General features: G+C 47.4%; 1 protein-coding gene across 1 annotated transcript in view; it reads right to left on the bottom strand.

The window, feature by feature from the left end:
• The window catches only part of CRACR2A (calcium release activated channel regulator 2A), a 957312-nt gene that overhangs the window by 432447 nt on the left and 500111 nt on the right, over positions 1 to 24754 (bottom strand). The gene's annotated exons all lie outside the window — the stretch shown is intronic.

The raw sequence follows: 24754 nt of genomic DNA on the forward strand, positions 1-24754 counted from the left end.
AGTGGCGGGGTTGGAAAGAGATTTTCTAATTTCGGGTCTAAGGATAGCCTCTCCCAATTTTTTTTAACAATTTTTTTGATCTGTCTGCTTTGTTGTGAGTAGGTGGTAACATATACTATGTCATTAGTATCCTTCTTGACACTAGGACATAGGGCTTGTTGTCTAGTAATGTTCTTCACTTTCTCTGCGTCTAGTTTTAATTTGGTTGGATCATAGCCTCTTGCGAGCAATTTCTTGGTAAATTCATTTGCTTTTCTGCCAAATTCATCATATACGGATACAATCCTTCTATATCTTAATAGTTGACTCAAAGGAATACTTTCAATCGTAGTATGTAGATTAAATCGTGAGGCAAAAAGAAGACTATTTCTGTCTGTTAGTTTTGTCAATACAGTTGTAGACAGTTTGTCCTGGTGTACATATATCATAACATCTAGGAATTCAAGCGAGGTTCTGCTGGTTCTGTAAGTGAATTTGATCCTTTGTGCCAACGTATTCATAAAGGTAAAGACGTTTTCAAGTTCTTTTTCTGTCCTGCAACAAATACCAAACAAGTCGTCTTATATATCTGGCAAAGAACTTCAATTTGTCATTCTACACAGGGTTGTTGAGTACATTCGTCTGCTCCAGGTATCCCAAAGATATTTGCGTAGCTGGGGGCCATAGTTGCCCCATGGAAGTTCCTGAGATCTGGATAAAGTATTTATCTTCGAACGTGAAGAAATTATTATTCAGGACTATTGTAAGTAGTTGTTAGCTAGGACAGCCTAATATCTGTGCATTTCCCTGGCAGATCTTAACTGACCAGAATCCAAGTTGTCAAGGAGTTCCCCCCTTCTCACCTGGGTTCATTCTTTGCTGGAGTCCTTGGTCGCTGCCTTCTTGCGGACGGACCTGGTTTTGAACAAGGCTGCCCGAGTCTCTTCCGACTCCAGAGTGCGTTCAGTTTCCAGGACGCAGATCCAGGAAACTGGGGAACTAGGAAAGGTGCAACTAGCACACGAGTCCAGGAAATAGGAGGAAAGGAAGGGGCAAGGAATGCGTAGATAGACAGATACATGGAAACAATACCGTGAGCTACGGGACACACGTCGGATCGTTACTTTGCAATAGCAATGAGACGCGCGGAGACGTGGAAGGCGTGGTCTATTAATAGAATACGTTACATCAAGCGCGTGGAGCGAGCAAGGGGTTTCACGCTGGACGACCATGTTGGGAGTATTATGGAGTGCACGCCCCGTTGTGACAAGGACCAGGAAGTCCAAAAGGGACGTGTTCTGTAGTTCATGACAGCATACCTCCTCCGAAGACCCTTTCCTTCAGGTTTGCCCGGGTATATGAGGTGAAATCTTCTGAGCAACCGAGGGGCCTTGATATTAGAAATAGGTTCCCAGGTTCTTTCACTAGGAGGGTATCTTTTCCATTCAACCAGGTATTGAAGCTGGCCTAGTTTATACCTGAAATCGCAAATCCGGGATACCTCATATTCCAGTTGGTTGTCGACCAGCAGAGGAGGAGGTCTACAGGATTTCCGGGAGGATGGAATGTAGGGTTTCAATAAGGAGGCATGAAAAACTGGATGAATTTTCTTCCAGGAGTCTGGTAGTTTGATCCGGTATGAGACGGGGTTAATAATTTCCTTGATGGGAAATGGACCATAGTACCGGGGGGCCAATTTGTTTGGTCGTAGATGTCGGGGTAGTAATTTTGATGACAACCATACTTGGTCACCGACTACATAAGAGGGGCCTGGTCTTCTTTTGGAATCCGCATTTCTCTTGGTCTGCGTTCTGGCCTTCTCCAAGTATTCCTTGGCCTCCTGGTGTATGTGGACGAGGGTTTCGATCCAGGAGTCAACAGTAGGTACCGGTGTAGAATGAGGAAGAACAGAGGGTAAAACCGATGGATGGAACCCTTGACTACAATAAAAAGGACTGGTTTTAAGCACTGAATGTTCGGAGTTGTTGTAGGCAAATTCAGCAACGGGTATCAGGAGTGACCAGTCAAACTGGACCTTGGTGGCGAAACATCGAAGATACTGTTCCAGGGTCTGATTCGCACGTTCTGTGGCTCCGTTGGTTTGGGGGTGATACCCTGAAGAGAGGGCATGTTGAATTCCCAGAACTCGACAGATGTTTCCGGAATTATGAGACGTATTGAGGTCCTCTATCAGATATGATCTTGGAAGGAAGTCCATGCAGGTGGAATATGTGTTCCAGAAAGATTCCAGCTAGTTCGGAGGAGGATGGTAGTTTACCGAGGGGCATAAAATGAGCCATATGAGTGAACAAGTCTATGGTAACCATGATAGTAGTGTATCCTCAAAATGGTGGTAGTTCCACAATGAAGTCTGTAGCGATGAATTCCCATGGCCTAGTTGGCAGTGTTGGTTGCAGTAGAAGACCCGCCAGTCTCTTGTTATCATGCTTATTTTGAGCACAGACAACGCAAGCTTGGACGTACTGCTGTACGTCAGTCTTCATATTAGGCCACCAGAACTGTCTCTGTATAAGACGGAGGGTATTGGTGATGCCACGATGCCCAGAGTGAAGTGTGTCATGACAGAGGTTTATTATTTTCTGTTGTAATTTCTGTGTTGGAAACAGCAGTGCATTGTCCGAGAATAAATATCCTTCCTTGGCTCTTAGATTTCATTGGTTTTTCCTTGACATATCCTTCCATAACTCAGAGGATTGGGTTTGCGCTCGGATTTCTTCCAGGAGGTTGACTGCTTGAGCTACGAAGATCTTGGGGTAAAACATTTTATTATATGCCTTATCTTCAGTGGTTACGTAGTCAGCACGTCGAGACAAGGCATCAGCAATCAGGTTATGTGATCCTGGAACATGAGTGATGTGGAACTGGTACTGGGCAAAAAAGTAGGCCCAACGCGCCTGACAACTATTTCTACATTCCAATGACTGTAGAATCTGAAGATTCCAATGGTCCGTACGGACTTGAACTGGATGTCTAGCTCCCAGAAGTAGATGCCGCCATTCAGTGAAGGCTTGGCGGATGGCTAACAATTCCTTTTCCAGGACGGAGTAGTGTTTTTCACTCGGAGTCAGGGTTCGTGAAAGATAAGCAATGGGGTGTTCCATCTTATCTTCTAATTTCTGTTTCAACACTGCTCCTATGGCGTAATTAGAGGCATCCGTTTCCAATAGAAATGGTCGGCTTATGTCGGGTTGGGCTAAGCTAGAGCTTGTGTAAACTCGGTCTTCAAACGCTGGAACGCTGTGTCTTGCTGTGTGGACCAAATAAAATGGGTGTCCTTCTTTGAAAGAGCAACGATCGGTTGAACAATCTCGGAAAAGGTGGATATGAACTTTCGGTAGAAATTGGCAAGCCCCAGGAAGGATTGAACTTGTTTCAAGGATGTAGGAGCAGGCCATGCCAGAATAGCCTTTACCTTTGAAGGGTCCATACCAATTCCCTCTGGGCTAAGGATAAATCCTAGGTAGTGAACAGAGGTAACGTGAAACAAGCATTTTTCGGGTTTGGCTAAGAGTTGCTGTTCACAGAGTCTTTGTAGTACTGCCTTTACGTGTTCTTCATGCTTTTGAGGGTCCTTGGAAAAGATCCATATGTCATCCAGATATACAATGACGAAGAGGAACAACATGTCAGAGAACACCCTATCCATAAAACGTTGGAAGACTGCCGGGGCATTAGCTTGTCCAAAGGGCATGACCAGGTATCCGTAATGGCCAAAGGGCGTTCTAAAGGTGGTTTTCCACTCGTCTCCTTCCCGGATACGGATCAAATGATAGGCACCCCGGAGATCCAACTTGGTGAATATTACCGCGCCCCTTACGGCTTCCAGGATATCCGAAATCAAGGGTAGTGGGTATCGGTCTTTTGGGTGCATTGATTTAGGCCACGATAATTGAGGCAGGTCTGAGTTCCTGGGTATCCTTTTTGGGAACAAAGAATAACGAAGCACCTGCTGGAGATTTTGAAGGGCTTATGGTGCCATTTTCAAGGTTCGTATCAGGTATTCTTTGAGGGCCTTTTTCTCGGGTTCAGAAAGGATGAACATCCTGCCGAAGGGAATTACTGCTGAGGGTTCCGTTTCTATTGCGCAGTCTTCAGGCCTTTGTGGGGGTAAGGCCTGGACTATGGCATTCGAAAACACATCAGCGTAACCTTGGTAGGCCTCAGGGACTTGTACGATATTGGAAACCATGAGTGGTGTTTCTTGGTCTTTATGCGGTTCTTTAGCGGGTGTTAATGAAGGTTCCAGGAATAGACAGTGAGACATATTTATTTATTTATTCAGATTTTTAAAGCGCACGATCAGCCCGAGGGCATCGTGGCGCTGTTACAGTCAAGAAGACACTTGTCCGGTTACAGAGAGGAAAGGTTGATTAGGGTACAGACATTTTGAATTACAGTCTATGCATACAAGGTAATATTTACAATGCATTACGTTTACAGTAGCGTTACTTTGTTACACTGAATTTGTTGCATTTCCGTCAACAGAGCATTTGCGGTACAGCTTAGGTGGGGGTGGAGAGCGCCGGTTAGGTAAAGAGTTTGGTTTTGGGAGATTTACGAAAGGTTAGCAGGGATGGTTCGGCTCTGAGAGAGATAGGGAGGTCATTCCAAAGCTTGGGGGCTACGTGTGGGAAGCCAATGCCTCAAGCTTTAGCTCTTCTTATAGAGGGAACTTGGAGTTGGTTGTCATATTGGCTTCTTGTTGGGCGGAGCGCGGATTTCCTGTTTATGGTTTCTGATAAGTATGACGGAGCAGTGTGATTGATACATTTGTGAGTGAGGGTGAGTATTTTGAAATTGAATCTTTCCTTGACTGGAAGCCAGTGCGCGTCTCTCCGGGCCTGAGATACATGGTCGGATTTAGGGATGCGCAGGGCAGCGCAGAGCACATTGTTTTGCACTATTTGGAGCTTTTTTAGATTTTTTGCAGATGTGCCGGCTTAGAGGGCGTTATAGTAGTCTAATTTGGCTCCTATGGTTGCTCTAGCGATGGAGAGGCAATTAGGCGTGGTGAGGTAGGGTTTTATGGCAAAGATGAGTTTGGTGGTCATTGCGGATGAAGAGGAGATGGCATTGACTTGTCTTGACATAGAGAGTGTGGTGTCGAGGTAGACTCTTAGGGTCTTGACGGCAGTGGAGACCAGTATGTTGATGTTATCAACGGTCATGTGTGAGTATTCTTGGCTGAGTCTGGAGAGAATATCGCTGGGTGCTAGGATGATGATCTCGGTTTTGTCACTGTTAAGGAAAAGACCATTGATTGCCATCCAAGTCTGGATTGTGGAGTAGATGTTGAGGAGAGCTTCTGTGTCTTTGGCATAGTCTCCAGAGAATGGGAGTAGGACTTGGGTGTCATCGGCGTAGTTGGTGTAGGCTATGCCGAGAGCGTCCAGTAAGTCAAATAGGGGTTTAGTGAAGAGGTTGTAGAGGGTCGGTGCGGTGCAGGAGCCTTGTGGGACTCCACAGTTTATGGTGGTGGGGGGAGCGTTGGCCTGGTCAGAGTAGACTTTCATGGCCCTGCCTTCAAGGAATGAGGTGATCCAGGTGGTTGCTTTGTGGGAGAAGTGGGCTGCATTGGAAAGGTGAGAAGTGAGGATGTTATGGTCGACTAGGTCGAATGCTGCGGAAAGATCGAGTAGAAGAAGGAGAGCAGGTTTGCCTGTGTCCATTATTTTGGTGATTTGATTTTTCAGGTCTAGAAGGGCAGTTTCAGTCCCATGTCCTTTGCGGAACCCCGATTGCCTTCTGTCAAGGATGGCGTAGGTTTCAAGGTACTGCTGGATTTGGCTATGAGCCTAGGAATAGTGATCCTGCTGTCCAGTTGATATACAGATTGTGTTTTTGTAACCAGGGCATACCCAATACCATGGGGTAGTGGGCTGACATAATAATGTCGAACCTAATCAGCTCTTGATGGTGATTTATTGAGAGCTGGATCTCCTTGGTCTGCAGGCTTATGGGCCCTGAAGTGAGGGGACTTCCGTCGATGGCTTCCACAGGCTGCAAGGTACTTCATGTCTCGTACAGAATCTGGTGACTATCAACCCAATCATGATCAATGAAGATCCCCATAGCTCCGCTGTCTACCAAGGCCAAAATGGGATAGGCCTTGCTCTTGGAGGGTGATAGAAATACCTGTAGTATGGCCAATTTGTTTTGTCCAGGATAGTTCAAGGATGGAATTGATGTGGAGAAGACATCTCTCTCCCGATGCTCTGCTCCATCTAGGATCGGGAGCTGGCGTTTCCCGAACGCCGAGTTGGGGGCTAGAGGACATTCCCTAACCAAATGTTTGTCCGAAGCACAATACATACACAACCCCGTATGAATCCTTCTCATCCTTTCTTGCGGGGATATGGGTCCACGGAAGGCTCCTATCTGCATGGGTTCTGGTTCTGTGACTGAGTCTGGGTTTGTGTCCGTTCTGACGGTGCTCTCAAAGGACACCTTGGAATGATTTCCCCTGGATTTCTTCTTTTCAGCCTTTCTTTCCTGGATACGGAAGTCTATTTGCATGGCAAGGTCCATTAGTGCCTGGAATGAGTTTGGTCGAGCCACTCTGGCCAACTCATCCTTAATCTCATCATTTAGTCCTCTCCTGAACAGGGTGAAACTCGCCTCAGAGGGCCAATCAGCTTCCCTGGCCAATTGTTTGAATCGGATCACATAAGTGAGCATATCCTGGGAACCCTGCTGAAAGTCTAACAGATGTTCCTGGCACTATAGACCTGCTCAGGGCGATCAAACATGTTTTTAAGGGCCTGTATGAACCCATCATAGTCATCTAGGAGGGCATCGCTGGAGTTAACGAGGGGTGTAGCCCAGGTTAAGGCATTCCCAGAAAGGTGGGAAATTATGAAACCCACCTTAGCCCTGGAAGTCGAAAAGTAAGAAGGCTTAAATGTAAAGTGGACCAAACATGAATCCAGGAATCCACGAAGGGTTTTTGCCGACCCATTGTATTTGTCAACAATGCCGCCCAACAAGACGCTTTCTTTTGTGGCCGAATCCCGGGATAGGACCAATTGTTTGAGTGCAGCGTTTTCCGCCTTTAGATTTTGGACCTCGCTTGATAGTTCTTGCATGCAACGCATCAGGTCCTGAATGGCGGCTTCCATGTTGCCATCGAGTTCGGTCGGGTGGCGTCTCAAACTGTCAAGGAGTTCCCCCCTTCTCACCTGGGTCCGTTCTTTGCTGGAGTCCTTGGTTGCTGCCTTCTTGCGGACGGACCTGGTTTTGAACAAGACTGCCCAAGTCTCTTCCAACTCCAGAGTGTGTTCAGTTTCCGGGACGCGGATCCAGGAATCCGGGGAACTAGGAAAGGTGCAACTAGCACACGAGTCCAGCAAATAGGAGGAAAGGAAGGGGCAAGGAGCGGGTAGATAGACAGGTACAAGGAAACAATACCGTGAGCTACGGGACACACGTCGGATCGCTACTTTGCAATAGCATTGAGACGCGCAGAGATGCGGAAGGCGTGGCCTATTAATAGAATACGTTACGTCCAGCGCGTGGAGCGAGAAAGGGGTTTCACACTGTACGACCATGTTGGGAGTATTATGGAGTGCATGACCCGTTGTGACAAGGACCAGGAAGTCCAAAAGGGACGTGTTCTGTAGTTCATGACACAAGTAGCCTCCAGAATTCAAGTATAGACTTCAGGGGGTGGAGAGGCACAATCTTCATGCTCTATCTGGTATTGGTGATTTTATTGGAGGATAATGCATATGCCATATGGTACCATTAGTGTTGTGGGCCCGGCAAGCCCACTCGAGCCGGCCCCATCAGTGCTGGGGGTGCCAGCACCTTGATGCCTTCCTGGGATCACCCAGTCTTGCTGTGTGGTAGGTCAGACCCTGATGGTCCGTGCGGACACGGTCCAGAGTTGTCGCAGCACCCATGGATCCTGGATGCATCCGGCTGATAGAGTGACCTGGGCAGACCCAGGCACCATGCTCCCTGAGGGTCGCAGGTCGTCCAGGCCTGCAGGACTGTGATCACGTGGTATCAGCCCACAGGCCTGGAGTGAGAGACGGACACAGTAAATCCATTGTTGAAGTCTGACGCCGTTCTGATTAGCATGTTGTCATGACGTAGTCATGACACCTCTTAAAAGGGCAATACACATATGGGAGGGACACACCACAATTAGCACGAGTGTTGCCTCATTCTAATTTCCATATTACTATGCATTCGTAGTGCATAATGCGAAACATGCCTAAAGTGTAATGCACGTTAGGCTTCCCATTTCTGGTCCTGAACAGAATTAGCTCTAGATCCCACGTAATACATATGGTGCTGTTGTCAGCAGCAGTAAAGCAGCGGGGAAGCACATGCCGCCGCCACAAAGGGGCTTGAAGCGCCAAGGCATTACAGGGCGGAGGGGCCGGCCCACCCTACACCCCACCTGCTGCCTCACTAGTGAGGCACAGGCTGGAAAAGGAAGCAGCCCCCCCCCGGTAGCCTAGCACAGTGGGGGGGGGCACACCGAAGAAAGCAGAGGGGCACACCCAGTGGTAGTCACCTTACATCTTGGGCTGGTAGAAAAGAAAAGCATAACAGCACTACCTGTAGCCCATCAGTGGCGACGGCCAATGTGTGTTGCCCAGCCAAAGGCTCTGGGAGGTATGGGGAGTGGTGACCTAAGTATGCTGGAAAGGGATGGAAAAGTAAAAGAGAGCTGACTGGAAATAAATGAAGGAACAGAGAAAGGTGAAAAGGTGGATGCCAAGGAAGGTGTAAACAGAAAGGTGCTGCCGATCCTCTGGGATTGTAATAATGTGACAGTGTGAAATGTTTATAAATAAACTGCGGCCTTGTTATGCCACACATGAGGAAAACTGGTCTCGCTCCAGTTATTTTGCCAAGGGGGGGCTACAACAGGATATTATGTGTCTTGACAGGTGGGGGGCGAGCAGGTACCAGCTGCCCATGTTAAGAGGGCAGTATTATTTATTTGCGAAAATGCAAGAAAAGAATTCTAAAAACCACTCAGAAGAGCAACAGAGTAAGAAACACATCTCCAGAGAAACCAAACAAAGACCTCAAAGCTCCATTGTATCAGCTTCCAGCGCTTTGATCTGGCCATGTAGAGCAGTAGGGCAACGCCCTCCATCACCCCACCACCCGAAACAAGTGCAATTTGTAGCCTCCACAAGTGGTCTTGTATAGTGCACTTCTGCCATTTTGGCTTCCTCGGGGCGCATGGTTCTGCAAATAAAAATGCGAGTGTTATTTGTGTAGAGCGTGAGGCGGGTATGAAACCTGAACTGTTGATAATCGCAGACTAGAAAGTCTGGGCCCTGGGTGCCAAAAGGGTATATTGGGGATACAGGGTGAGGCGGGTTTGAAACCTGAGCTGTTGATGATCACCGACTGGAAACATCTAGGTCCCGAGTGCCAATAGGGTTATAGTGGGGATACAGGGTGAGGTGGTTTGAAACCTGAGCTGTTGATGAATGCAGACTGGAAATGTCTGGGTCCTGAGTGCCAATAGGGTTACAGTGGGGGCACAGGGTGAAGCGGGTATGAAACCTGAGCTGTTGATGATCGCCGACTGGAAACGTCTGGGTCCCGAGTGCCAATAGGGTTATAGTGGGGATACAGGGTGAGGTGGGTTTGAAACCTGAGCTGTTGATGATCGCAGACTGGAAACATCTGGGTCCTGAGTGCCAGTAGGGATATAGTGAGGGCACAGGGTGACGAGGGTTTGAAACCTGAGCTGTTGATGATCGCAGAATGGTAAACGTCTGGGTCCTAAGCGTCAATAGGGTTCTAGTGGGGGTACAGGGTGAGGCGGGTATGAAACCTGAGCTGTTGATGATCGCAGACTGGAAACGTTTGAGTCTGAGTGCCAATAGGGTTATAGTGGGGGCACAGGGTGAGAGCTGTTGATGCACACAGTCCGTAATTACCCAAGCCCTGCATGCCAATATCATTTTACTTGGATTGTTGGGGTGACCCTTGGGTCTAGGTTTTATCTGGATAGGAGAACCCAGGATCATTTAGCCACCGGTGCCGAGTCCCTAGCGGCACCACTTGACAGAGAGTGGATGAAAGGTATTGCAGGGCGTGTAGAGAGCACAAAGTGGTGCTGTGGCAGAGGTGGCGCTAGCAGGTGTAAGGATGCACTATAGGTGGGGTTCTGTCTATGCAGTGTAGAGATGATACCAGATTAAAAGGTGGAGAAGGTATTTGAGTTTTTATATTTTACTAAGCCCACTGGTACATTTTGTAGAATACGCTGTGTGATGGGAGAAGGATGGGGGCGGCGCCATTTACAGAAAACCCACCTCATCTCATGAGCTGTTTTTGCATCCAGCATAAATGCGTGCTTTAGAGGCATGAAGTGTTTTGTTGTTTCTTTTGACAGCGAGTATGGGGAGCATTGCCGCAGCCACTCAAAATGTTCCAAAATGAAAGTGCCACTAGGGTACAATAAATCAATACCTGAAGAGGTGGAAATCTGTAAAAATAATATTCTTAAAACATAATCAGTTGTCATTGTGTGCAGTTTGCCCTGCTCCCTTTCAATGTTGTCATACAGTACACTCATGGACTTTGCAATATAGGTTGCTAGGATTATGCGATAAAAAAACTCCATGAAGCTCCACATTTAGAGCGGTAAGAGGCTTTCCACAGCCCTTTTGCAAATTTTTTTTTTTTTCATTTCACACAATCCACAGCTGCAGTTCCGCTGTGATAATTAGAGCCCACTCCCACTTGTGGAAAGCAATTGAATAGCAGCTATTGATGCCGAAAAACTCATTGACATGCTTTTGCATTGATGCCCTTGGGTTTTGTGTGCTTAATACATGTACAAATAAATAAATAAAATGCTGACAAAGAAAATATATATAGCAAGCGTGGACTCATCAGAATTAAGTTATTACCTGTCTTGCACTAAGTAATGCTGACATGTTTAGCTGAAACTTTTTTCTCCTTCTGCAAGACTCTTATTTCACCACCATATAGTGTTACCTAAATCAGTGGGAGAGGCATTTTAAATCACTGTAATTGTGGGCCACATTTGAGCATGGTCTTTTTTAATCACCCAAAATGGCCATCCCATAAACACATTAAATGATTTCCAAAACATGGGCGAAGCAACCGGTTGACCTGCTGTCTCTCATCTAGCCACCAGGTGTATGTTTGTCATTCAACAGGGGTCAAAGCACCTGCACCTGCATGCCCTGTCCACAACACATACAGGATTGGGCTTGGTGGCAAGCATCAGGGATGTCTGGCGTGCCTCTGAGAGGGACCATTGCGGGTGCAACCATGTTGGGATTTACTGTTGAGAACCAGCAGGATTTTTTTGTACTCTGCCCGCTCATTAGCTCTGTGCTCTACATGCCCCCAGGAACACTAGAAGTTAATTCTAGGGGTCTACTTGCGACGTTCCATGCACTTAAGGCACACACTGATTTCACCAACTCTTGTTGAGGTTTGTCCATGATTATCTTAGTTATGAGCAGGGGGTTGGTCTGGTTCTTGGCCGCTCTTGCGAGATTAGTCTGCTCCTTCACCCAGACTAGGCAAATCCCTTTTCCTCTTCTTTCCCTTGAAATATTTCGTGTTTACTTGTATCTTGTTTTACAATCAATTTCAGGAAATGATTTTGTTTGCCTCACTAGTGCTTGCAAATCATCATGGTCTAGCAGGGTTGGGGTCAAATTAAGGACAGTGGTGGGTGGGCACTACAGCTGTTAAAAAGTACCTCTTTATCTCCTACTCACTCAAAATAGACCCACGGGTCAAACTAAAAAATGGCCCACACTTTCTTCTGTCTATAAAGCAAAGTTTCTTAAGAATGCACTCTTGTAACCCTTGAACAGCGCTTCAAACAATCAACTATGCCTAAATTATACAATGTCAAAAATGGACATCACTTAACCTTTTGCTAATTAAATACTGCCACATTTTGCCAAGCATGTGCCTGTTTCAGATAGTGTGTCCCAATGTGATCAGATCTAGGCAACATGTGAGCAGTGGGGGATGCTGAACTTTCAAGCAGGTCAGGCCTAAATAATCAACCTTGATTAAGTGCAGCAGGTTAAGGGATCGAGCTTGACCTCATCTGCGTGGGTTGTTCAGGAGAAAGTCCTGCATAACATTATGAAAATGAAATGGCTTAATACTACCTTTTGAAGCGTAATTGTGTTGGGAAGGAGAGAGGATCTTCCCACCCCCCCAGGCGATACCGAATGAGAAATAAAGTCTAAGAGAGCACATTCAGGGAGCAGGGGGTAAATGGGTGCACACAGTCGAGGGTACACGATCACCTTAGTGCATGCATTACAAGGTATATGTTAGATACGGGTGTGAACACCATCTTGGCGAATGGCACCCATCTTACAATTTAGGCCCGGTCATGGCAAACAGCATTATTTGAATGAGTATTTGATCCCTTGCATGAGCACAGACAACACTCCCACCCTGCCCAGGGTTCAGAGATCCAATAAATCCTCCATTGTCCAAGAAGTTACAGGCCCTCGCAGCCAGGGAAGAATGTGTCCTGCACGGTCATGAGAAGGGAGCACAGCGCCTCTTGACAGTACCATCCCACAGAAGAGATAGCAAGGCCATCCTGCCCCCAATGATTCCAACATGAGAAATACAGCTTTGCAATGCTTTCATCCTGAGACCCCTGCATGCCACAGCACCAGCTAAACCCAGAACACTGACCATAAAACTTTGACACCCCTCTATCGAGCGCTAAGATCAGAAGGCAAGGCTATCTCGCCTACAAAAATGGGTTCTGTGATCTGTGCAGCGAGGTTCAGGGTGGAATCAAATTATAGACTAAAACTAAGGTGGAGGACCTTGGGAGTTGCTGATCTGTCTGGAAGCGAGTGGAGAATGTGAGTTAGTGTGACCTTGGATCTCCGCCGGGCCCATCCCTGTATCTGCCAGATGCATTGTTACAATCATAAAATATCATTGTCTTTGCAACTAGCTAATTAATTGTTAGGCCAGCTTCACCATGGATGACAAGCCCAGTAACGCTGACGTGGACCAAGATGAACATAGGAACACGGACCAATGGCCTGGCCTCCCATATGGAGCAGGCCCAAAATTTATAGGACTCTTCCAATACGTATTGTAGAGTTGTACTATATGTAATTACATCATCAGTGATGTCGTTTGTGCCTATAACATGCTGTACATGCCCATGGAGGACAGAACGTTTGTCAGCAGCAGAGTTCTTTGCTGATGCACTTCCATTTTGTGGAAATAAATACTTGTTATGCTTGCAAGCAGTGTCTTGGGACTTTTTCCCTAGCGGGCTGCATTTTTTCTAGTGTGAACGTGCAGGGGCGTGTCTTCATTTAGTGACCCCGATGTGATCCCAGCGACCCCCGCACTGACAGAGGCTTCCAGGCCGCTTCTCCAAAGAGGTCACGCCCACCTGTAGCGTCCAGTCGCTAGAGAGCTGTTTTCACAGACGTCCTATCTGCTCTTTGAAGCGGGGAGCGACTGCGGAGAGAGTACAGGCGGTTGTTGGAACTCCTTGATGGAGAAGTTTGGGTGAACACGCATATGTGAATATACTCTTGCAAGTGATAACAAGTAGGGGAGGGATATATGGGGAAGAGTGTGGAGGACGAGGTTGTCTGTTTGATATGGGTGTGACTTTCTGCTTTTATTATAATTGATTTTTAAAGCAGACATTACTGAAAGGAAAACAGGAGTTTAGGGAGCCTTCCCGAGTGAGGGGAGAAGGTGGTACCACTTGTTTTGTGTAATGGAGGAAAAGACAATACATAGGAGCCCCGCATAATTAGTGGGCTCGGATCCAGTAGTTGTTATTTTACTTGTTATTTTATCTTATTGTTTTAGTGTTAGGTGATTTTTTCTTGTGTAGGGGGATGGCACGCGCAGGGTCATTGCTGAAATAGCAGCTTCTTTTGAGTGCATGGAGTAGGAGAGTGGGGGTGTGTGAAGGGGAGGGGAGGGGAGGGAAAGTAACGTGGGCAGATGGGAAGAGGGAACAGCAAATTCGTTTTTTTGGCTGTGACATCTGAAGCGTGTGCAGTGCGCAATTAGGAGCGTAGGGACTCTTTAGAGCTCATACATTGCTGCAATGCAAGGGGCGACCCCCTTAGAGTACATGTACAAGGCCTTGCCCTTGTATCGGGAAGAAATTGAGCAATACCATAAGCAGTGGGTGGCAGAAACACGAGGGGGGGATGCCCCACCCATGGCCAGAGCAGGTCACCCATAATAAGGGAATTCTGGAGCAAATGAACACATTTCTATCAGCAAAGTACAGGGGTAAACAACTACAGAACAGAAAGGAAATCTTAGACCTTTGGAAGATGATTGAGGATGTAGAAGACTCTGACGAGGGAGGGGCACTGAGTACTCACTAAGGGGACAAAGAAGCAGAAGGAGTGGGACATGGACAGAATACAAGAGGGTATATCCATTGGCAGCGCTCCCAGCAACAGGGTAAACCAACCCAACTTATGTGTCCACCCCGGCCAAGGCCCCTCCACCCCATATATATCCACTCCAGTAACCGCTCCACCTCAAGTGTGCGCAGGGCAGAGGGAATAAGAAGAAGCACTAGAATCAGTGCTAGCAGAGCTAGCACAACTGACAGCAGCACAGAGGGAGGTGAAAGGGAGTGGGCTAGATGAGTGGAAGGCGTGGGACTGGACAGTATGGCAATAAAGGATGTACATATTGAGAACAAAGAAGGCGGGCAAGCAGGCAGCACAGGATACAGAACTGTAAGGTCAAACAGAAGTTTAGGCAGGGATCCGGGAGATGATCGGTTGAGTACCTTGGATGAGTTTGAGGATGACGGTGAGGAGGAAGTGCAGCAGGTGCTGGAAATAACACCTTGGGTGGAAAGTTTGTGGAATGAGGGGGTAAGGAGGTTTGGCCAGATGACAGTAGTGAGGAAAAAGGGAACTGCAGGAAGAAAGGAAGGGAAGAGAATAGGTTTACAGATGCCCAAGATACAGAAGGGAGTTGGTAGGGCACACTATGTGTCCTGGCCGCAGATGGACAAGAACAATTTGATAAAAGCACTCCCGCCATGAACAGCCGTGGCAGGGAAATAGATATACACATGTGAAAAACAGACTGCGGGCATATCCCTTGCCGTAGGTGATATGAAAAGTTTATTAGTGGAGATAGTGGGAGATCAGTTGGGGGACGTGTGGATTAAAGCAGGATACCTGCGAGTGAGGTTAGACGATGATGCGCATGACGACGCTCCATTCAACAACATCAGAGTGCAGTTGCGGGATGCGCTTCGGCACACGGACCCCGACATACCAGACCTACAGTCAATTATGCAATACATTTTTGGTGATGATGACCCCACACAGTACATTATGATGGTTCAGGAGATGTGTAGGATGGAGACGTGGGACCAGTGGGACCAATCAGCTTCTCCTTTATTTCGTTATTATAAGGGGCTTACCAAAAGAAGTGCAGAAGGCACTAGATACAATTGTGAGCATTGAAGCGAAAAGGTGGGCAGAAATTCATACTATAATAATACATCATTGCAAATGAATAAAGGAACGTGAAAAGGAAAAGGCACAGCAGTTGCAGGCAAAGGAGGCAAAATTGGTACAGAGGAAGTTGGCTAAAAAGCTGTAGAGGAGATGGTGCCCACACCTACACAGAAAGAGACAACAGAGAGCGCACAAGTGCCCACAGATGTCCAAATAGCAGCGTACTGGCCAGGAGGATGACACGGGCAGTGGGGAGGTTGACTGCAGTACACCACCAAGGAGTGGCAGCAAGGAGGACAGCAGCATGGGTGGGACAGATTCATAGGCAGCGTAGGAGCAGGACAGGGCTCGGGTATAATAGGTACAATAACTATCACCCACCACACCAGAATGCACAACGAATGCCAACACAGATGATGACCTCCACACCCTATGAAATACACCAAGCATACGTGCAGCATCCACACAGGCCCCGGGGGTGCAACCACAACAACAGCAGCACCCACAACAAACTATGCCCCAGCACGGAAATGGTAACATGCACACACCCAACAAAGTGCTGAATGGCACCATAGTGCCCTACTGAGGGGTTAGTGTGATGGGAATTAACCCTTTCATGTTTCCTGGTACAAACACATACCCGGATTGGAACAGACCACAGAGAGTACTTGCATGCCCAGTTCTATCTATGACTATCCACCCTGATGAGGAACCCTTTGTGGGCACAGAGATAGGAAACAAACACTTAATTTTTATGGTCGACATGGGTGCCACACATCATGCATCAGTGAGAGAGATTTCCCACTATCGTGCCAAACTCTTGACACACAGGGCTTCTCAGGGGCTGTCTCCACGATTCCATCCACTGAAGAGGTTGACATCAAAATAGAGGGGAAGGTGGTGTGGACCCCCGCTATATTCTGAAAGTTCCCCAGTGAAATTGTTGGGCAGGTATCTGCTCAGCAAACTCAACATGACAATCTCTTTTACAGACAGTGACAATAGTTTGCGCCATGCCAGGGATGTGCACACTGAAGGCAATGCTGATAATACATGCAATGGGAGGAGAAGTGGTGATTCAAGAGATTCCCATAGACCCGGACAAGTTCATGCAGGGAATAACTGTGCTTGTGTAGACGGTGCCTCAGATTGACAAAGGGTGTTGGCGAGTGTCCACAGATTCCATATTTCACCCTTTAGTGTCCCCCTAGTTGGCGGCAGGTACAATACTGTCTCTAGATTTGCAAGGGTTGGCTATTTCTGCTAAAAGGATTGTTGTGATAGGGACTGACCATGATGGGTGCGAGTGGCACACAGTAATTTGCATTGAAACCATGGTGTCTCTGAAGGAGGTAACTGATGCAGAATTGTTCAAGGACAAGCCAGATGATGGAGAAATAGTGCTAGCGATTTGTATCCCCTGTGTAATAATGGTGTAGTGTCCCCTGATGGCCATTTTGGCCCCACCTCAGTTCGTTATAGCAGATTTAGAGCAAGTGCCAAAAAGACTGTGGACCACTAACCCCCATGATGTAGGGCTCCTGCAGGGAGTTATCCCAGTAGATATAACACTGAAAGCAGGAGCAGTACTACCCAGAGAGAAAAAATATCCACTCTCCAGGGAGGCAGAGGAGGGGATTAAGGATACCGTCAGTGCCCTACTCAACCAACGGATAATAGTACCATCTACCTCGCCATGTAACACAGCTGTATAGCCTGTAAAAAAGGCCACAGAGGACAATTGGAGAATGATCCAGGATTTGCACCCACTAAATGATGTAGTGCAGCAAGAGTTTCCTGTGGTTCCTAACCCTGCCATGATCTTGTGTAGCATTCCCAAAGAAGCAACCAATTTCCCGCTAGTGGACCTCAAAATGCATTTTTCTCAATAGCACTACACCCAGACTGACAGTATCTCACTACCTTTATACATGGGGGAAGGAGGTTCGAAGACATAAGATTACGTCAAGGGTACTGTGAGAGCCCCAGCATTTTAAACAGAATACTCCAGGCAAACTTAGGCAACATACAAGTATCCAGCATGATCATCCAGTATGTTGATGACCTGCTGGTGTGCAGCAACACTGAGCAATACTACAGACAAGACTCAATTACTCTTTTACAGCTCCTGGCTCTCAAGGTATACAAGGTTGACAAGGTTGACAAGGCAAAACTACAATACTGTCTACAAGAGGTTCTATAACTAGGACAGTTGATATCAGCAAATGGTAAAAGAATAATACCAGACCGTGCTGTCTCTGTGCATGCCACCCCACAGACCACAGCAGTAAATAAAATGCAGAAGTTCCTAGGGATGTGCAATTATTGCAGAGCATGGATCCTTGATAACACAGGATATACAAGACCGCTTAGTCATAGTATGGACTGAAGAAATGTTGAATTTCATTGAACTCAAAAAATTGATTTCAACTGTTCCTGTGTTAGCAATCCCAGATTATACACAGGAATTCTACGTATTCTCACACTCTGCCAGCTCATGACTGCTGTGTTGACACATAAAAGCATGATGAGCCACAAACCATTGGCCTATTACAGTGGTATGCTAGACTCAGTGAAGCAAGGGCAGTTCACTTTCGAACAGGCATTTGCGGCAGCAGCATTTGCAATTGAGAAAAGTTCCACCATTTGATGGGTTGCTCCGTTACACCCTTCATGGAATATGCCATTTTTGCCATTTTGGAAAGATCAAAATCTACTCTAACTACCCAAAGAGCATCTGCATATGAGATAAATCTCTCCAGCACAAATATCCATATTTTACAGTGTAAAACAGTGAATCCTGCAACGTTCATTACAGAAATGTGCACTGATGAGAATTTAGCTAGTCATGACTGTGTGCCGTACCATGGGGAGGAGGATGGCATTCCCAAAGCAAAAGACAGGTCACTAGAGTGGGGGAGAGGTCCTCTCTGTTGATTGATCACTGAAATACGGGTTCAGCAGTGGTGTGCTTTGTGGACAGTGAATACGAGACAAACATTCTAAGAAGACTACCAGTGCATTATTCAGTGCAGGCAGCAAAGCTCATTGCACTTATTGAAGTGCTGCAATCATCACAGGGGTGTCACATGACCATTTATTCTGATTATGGAATACGTCACTAGAACAGTGCATGCCGGTCTTTCGTGATGGAAAAGGAGGGGTCCCCAGCACAGCATGCAGTATTATTAGACAAGCTAATTCTCGCACTCTCACAGCCTTCTGTAGTGGCGGTCGTCAAATACGCCGCCCACCATAACAACACGGACGAAGTAACACTCGGAAACGCCACCACAGACATTGCAGCCAAAATCGCAGCATATCTCCCAGTACCAACTGTAGCTGACTGTTATCACAACACTTGCCATTGACCAGCCACCAGTCTCATACAATGCCCTGCCCATAGCGCAAATCAATGAACTACAGGGAAGAACCCAGGAATAGGATACACAGTTGTGGGTCAAAAGAGGGTGCAAATAGTCCCCAACTGATTTATTGTGGAGACAGGAATGTACAGGAAAAGCAGTGACACCACACAAACCTCTGGTAGTAGCATTTGATTAGCTCAATCAGACCTCCCACAGCTCCAAACACCACATTGCTGCTGATATACAAGAGGACAGGTTTATTCCAAACATCCAGGAACTCTTGACAAGTATGTTTATTAGATGCACCACGTGTCAAAGTTTCAACACAGGCATGACATTACAAACACAGAGGCATTCTGCCCCGCCACACTGGGCCGTTCCACAAGTTGCATATTCACTACGTGGACATCAGGGAGAGATGCAATGGGTCCCGGTATTTGATCGTTGTCGTCTGCCCCTTTTCACAATGGGTGGGGGTGGGTTTTTGTGCACATCCGGATGCCAAATGCGTGGCAACATTTCTGGTCCACAAAGAGTTCCCCCAGAGGGGCGTGTGTGACGTATTAAGGTCAGATAATGGCACACACTTTTTCAATGAGTTGTTCAAGGAGATTACTGCACCACTTGGCATTAAACACCAGATGTGTATGATTTACCACCCACAGGCCAACAGAGTTGGAGAGGATGAACGGACTTCACAAAAATAAGCCGTCTAAGCTTTGCACCACATTGAAGAAAGACTGGGTGCATTGCTTACCCGTGGCACTGTTCAGTTTGCACACACAGCCCAGCAAAGACCACCATTTAACACCCCATAAGGTTGCTGCATATACACACCCCTGTCTCCAATTAGGAGGGCATCAGATGCACATAGGGCAGCATCTGTTTTAGGTGACAAATTCAAAGACTAGTCAACAACCCTAACACGAGCACACACATGTATTACCTGGCAGAAGACATGCCAGGTGCCACAGCGGTCTCCATGATTGAGTCCCCACCAACTCAACCGCTGCTGCCAGGAGAATTCGGCTACGTGCAGTCCTTTGTCCACAGGTGGAACAGCCACAGGTTCAATGGACTGTTTGAGGTAGTATTCGCTACTCCTCTTGCGGCTAAAGTGAAGGAGCTCTACTATTGGATTCACCTATCTGATGTTCGGAAGGCACCTTTGGACATTGCCCCAGCATTCTAAAGGACTGGGAGTGTACATCTACCTCATTTCCCTTTCCACTACCAGCATACACGCGCACCTGCCAAGTACATCCTAAGTACTGTTGGCTGTGGACTCGGACTGGTCTGCGCTGTTTCCTGGACTCTCCTTGCAGCGCCGCCTCTGCTTTGCGCTGTACTACCATCTGTCTTTGGCCGTAGTGTCTACGGCTCGGAGTGTTTTTTCACGCCTGGAGGACGTCTTTCTGTGTTACACACAGTTTGCCTGGCCCCTGCCCGTGGATAGGAGGCCCCGCCCCCTTGGGTCGAGTGACGCCCAGGAAGCCTTGTTAACCTCAGCTTCCTCGCGCACCCGCGCCGCGCACCTGCCAAGTACATCCTAAGTACTGTTGGCTGTGGACTCGGACTGGTCTGCGCTGTTTCCTGGACTCTCCTTGCAGCGCCGCCTCTGCTTTGCGCTGTACTACCATCTGTCTTTGGCCGTAGTGTCTACGGCTCGGAGTGTTTTTCACGCCTGGAGGACGTCTTTCTGTGTTACACACAGTTTGCCTGGCCCCTGCCCGTGGATAGGAGGTGACTGTCTAGTACGCTCCGACCTGCCTCTGTCCATTGAACTTTCCATTGAACTGCCTTATCATTCCACCTTCCCCTGTTTCGATTATTGCGTTAGGGCCCCTCTCTGTTACATTATTTTTTGTCCTTTTGTTGTTTCCACTGTGTGACTGGAGGGGTGGTAATGTGCTCTCTTTGTGTTTTTTTCCCTTAGGCCCCGCCCCCTTGGGTCGAGTGACGCCCAGGAAGCCTTGTTAACCTCAGCTTCCTCGCGCACCCGCGCCGCGCACCTGCCAAGTACATCCTAAGTACTGTTGGCTGTTCGCGGTTCGCGTGACGTGAGGTGAGGGGCATTTAGGCTTTAACTACCCTTGTTTGGCTTCGGCTATATACGCTACCCTAAAAGAGGGCTGCGGCTATTTTTCGTTTTTGCCGCACAGTTGGTCTGGTAGCCAGTGGACCGAGGGAAAATGGGTCCCATTCTAAGAAGTGGGAAATCCGGTTCTGCCTCCAAAGGGATTACCCAGCATCTGTCCAACATCTTAGATAACGCGCTGCCCCCTCTATCGCCTCCGCTTAGTAAGATGCCATTGTCCATGAGTGGCCCCCAGGAGGATCTGGCAGAGGGGGCGACGTGCGAGGGCAAACTAGAGAATGATAATGAGGCTTCTCTATGCTCGCCCAAGCCCCCATCCTTGGCTGGAAAGCCTTCGTTCTTACTGCAATCATCCTTCTCCTTACAGGAGGCGAATGATGCCGTAGGTGAGGGGGGTTATGGGTATTGCTTGGGTCAGATTGCAATTTGCTCTCATCCCCAGGCTCAGCAAAGGTCTTCTTGCAATTCTGATACCTCGATTTTGGCCCCCACAATTGCTAACGAATTGGGTCGAAGAATGCGGCTTTCGTTGGGCCCGTCGTCTCCAGCTGCCTCCTCCTTCCCATTTCGTGAACAAGTTCATCTACACCTGCCCCCATTATATAGCAGCGAAAATGCAGGAGGCACCTCGAGTAAGCTGGGGTTGATGTCATGCAGAGATATCGACGGGGGGGCCGCCTGCCTGCATGAGGACCACAAGGCTGGGGGAGTTGCGCCTACGGGTCCCACTCAGTCAGCTGGCGGCAGCCCTTTTGATTCCAGATCAGAGGGCTTTGATCCTGCTGCTCCAAAGGGAGAGGGCGGTCTAGCTTCAACCCCGGAGGAGTTGAGGATACCCACCCCTAACAATGAAGCAGTTAACTTTCCCGTAATTTCAAGCTTGCTCAACCTACTGGATAGAGGTCACGAACTCACGCACTATTCCATCAGAGAAATGCAGGGCTCGCTTTCCTTAATGAGAGATAAAATGGCAAAAATGGAGGGCTTTATTATAGCTGAAGAACGTTCTAGATCGTCTCATGTGGCCCAAGTTGAAACACTTCTAGAAAAGATAGCAGCTTCCCACGTCCAATCTCCAACTGGTGTCATGACCTCCTCGCAAAGTACTCAAACAGACAGGGTTGTGTTAGCGATAGAACATCCACAAAGATCTTATTCACAGGTGGTGAGTGGTGTGAAGGATGACAGAATTGAACAAGAGGGGGTGGACGATATCAACGTGGTTGAGGCTTTGAAACTCCAACATGAGCGGCTGCTGCAGATGGAGCAGCTTGTATATAAGCTTGTTGCCGCTCCGCGTACTCCAGGCCCTCAGGATGTTGATGGTGAGGCTGTCTTGGCCGAAGATAGGCAAACTTCCCTGCCTGACAGCCCCTCCACTGTGGTGGATTTGGTAAATGCTCAGTCTAGGTCTTCTGACATGGCCATTATACCATCCTCAGAACCCGAGGATGAACCCGTTGAACTTGATGGTAGGAATTTTATTTCGCGAAAAGCTAGGAAATCTTTCCTAAGAGCTCAGAAGCGCCTAAAACAGACCAAAGCGCGGCTCAAGAAAGTCGATGTGGCTACTTCCGGCTCTGATAGGGCCTCGGTGACGGAGATGAGGCCTTGTCTTAAAAATGAGACGTGCCATGACGACTTGGGAATGGCCTTATACGACCTAGACGAGGAAAGTAGGCGGCATCTGCAGATTGCCGCCCTGAAGAGCGGCAATGTGCAGATCATGCCTCTCCTCCCTCTAAGGACAGGCCCTGATAAATCACAACCTAAGATGCAATGCTTTTTCCCCAACACTGCCTCTAAAAAAGTGGCTACTGGGTCGCCAGCTCTCAAGCTAGAAGCAGCGGTTGCGTCCCTACTGAATCCCCTGGCCATCCAGGAAATACCTGCAACTGCTGAGCTGGAGGCCCAGGGGACAGTGGGTCACGCTGCCGCACAGGAGGTACCTTATATTGAGCCAAACAACACTGCTGGGCCAACACTTACTGCCTTGGCCTCTAGGTCTCTGGCGAGCGCTCCCTGTGTTGATATTGAATCCCCTCCCCTAGTTGCTCAGGGAGGGTCTGACCTGGCAGAGCCTTCCTTTGTGCAGACACCAAAGGATATGAAACTAATAGTAGGCTGGTCTAGTAATCCAGAGATAAATGGGCCGGCTCGTATAAATAGATCCTTTTTAATGAACTCATTTTTTCAGATTCCAGCACTAAGAAATCTTTCATCCAAAGATCTGGACTGGGTCAAATTAGCGTCCCATAATAACAACAGAGTTCTCTGTAGAGTGCAGTCTCAAATTATTACCAAAATGCTCTTCGAGTTTGCTGAAGACTTTCATTCTATTGGTCTTACTCCTAGATTGTTCTATGATATGGAATCTGCTTGGGCGTTTCTTGATTGGATTCAACCCTCTCACCCAGCATGTCCCACTGCATTGGCGGGCGATCTTCCCGACTCACAAGTTAATAAACTATCGTTGCAATTGGCGTCACTTTCTCAAGCCTTAAGTGGTCTAGCCTGGTTGGAACCTTTAATAAAAGCGTCTGTCGCCAACACTGAGCCCAAGCCAGGCTCATAATTTCCAGTTTTGAATGTGGCCTCCTGGAATTGTTGTGGGTTAGGCAATCTTACTGCATGGTACAAGCAAGTTGAGCCCGACAAGATGCCTGACATTTTATTTCTGCAAGAGACTATGGCATTAAAGCTCTTTAGCCTAGATGGATTCTCTTGTTTCTCCAGGGTGGCAGAAAGGATTACCACAGGTCGCCCCGCAGGAGGTATAGCGATTCTTATTAACAACAGATTGAAAGTCTCAGCTTCTACAGTGGATTCCTCGGCCTCCTGTGTGCTGGTAAAATTGACGCTTAAAAGCTCCAAAGATCTGAACCTGCTATTATTATCCATTTATTGGAATCCCAAAGCGGTTTCGCTAGATAGGTTTCTTGAAGACCTAGAACGGATTCTATCTCTCGCAGCTAGGGAATGGCCTGACTATGAAATCATGATTGGAGGTGATTTGAATTGCTATCTATATCTAAAGAGTATAACACAACCCTTTTCTAATAGTTCAGCCTACACGCAACAGGCCAAGGATAGAGGCCAGAAATTACTATCGCTTTTCCATCTATGGGGGATTTACCCAATTCAATTGGCTTCTAATTCCATTCAATTCTCCTGGCAGCGAGGTTCATCCACTTCCCTCATTGATTACATACTTGCCTCTAAAGCATGCTCTGGGCTGCTTGAACCAATACAGATATTAGATTTGAATATGAGTGACCATCATATGCTATATTCCTGCTTGCATATGGGAGTGGAATGTTATCTAGCTTCTGCCCCTGCAACCTTAGTGTCATGTGACAGGAATACAATATCTGTAAACTGGACTCCTGCCAGATGCAGGAAAGTGTCATTTCTGGTAAATAGGGATATTTTAATGCATTGGGATGTTAAGGCCTCCACAGCGAATGTATCCAAAATTAACGCAATGAATGCTAAAATGATTCATATGCATTTGGTAGATGTCGCGAAAGAGCCTTTGGAAAAGTCCTCTATTGTGGTTGCCCAGGTCAATGCTACCCAGGTCGCATGTCTAAAAAAGCAAAGAAATTGCGATCTCCGCATACTAAGGAAGCGAATGATATGTCAGTATACGTATATTCGCCAAAAGAACATGATTCAGGCGCACTATAAGCAACAGTTAACCCTGTTGCGTCGTGCAGCCCATATTCTAGCCAACCAATACATGATTGGCCTGTTGTGTAAAAAAAAAGGCAGAGACTTATGGGCCATTTTAAGAAATCCTGTAGGAAAAG

Source organism: Ambystoma mexicanum, chromosome 12 (genome assembly GCF_040938575.1).
Source record: "Ambystoma mexicanum isolate Mex_15411 chromosome 12, UKY_AmexF1_1, whole genome shotgun sequence".
In the NCBI taxonomy this organism is placed as follows: Eukaryota; Metazoa; Chordata; class Amphibia; order Caudata; family Ambystomatidae; genus Ambystoma; species Ambystoma mexicanum.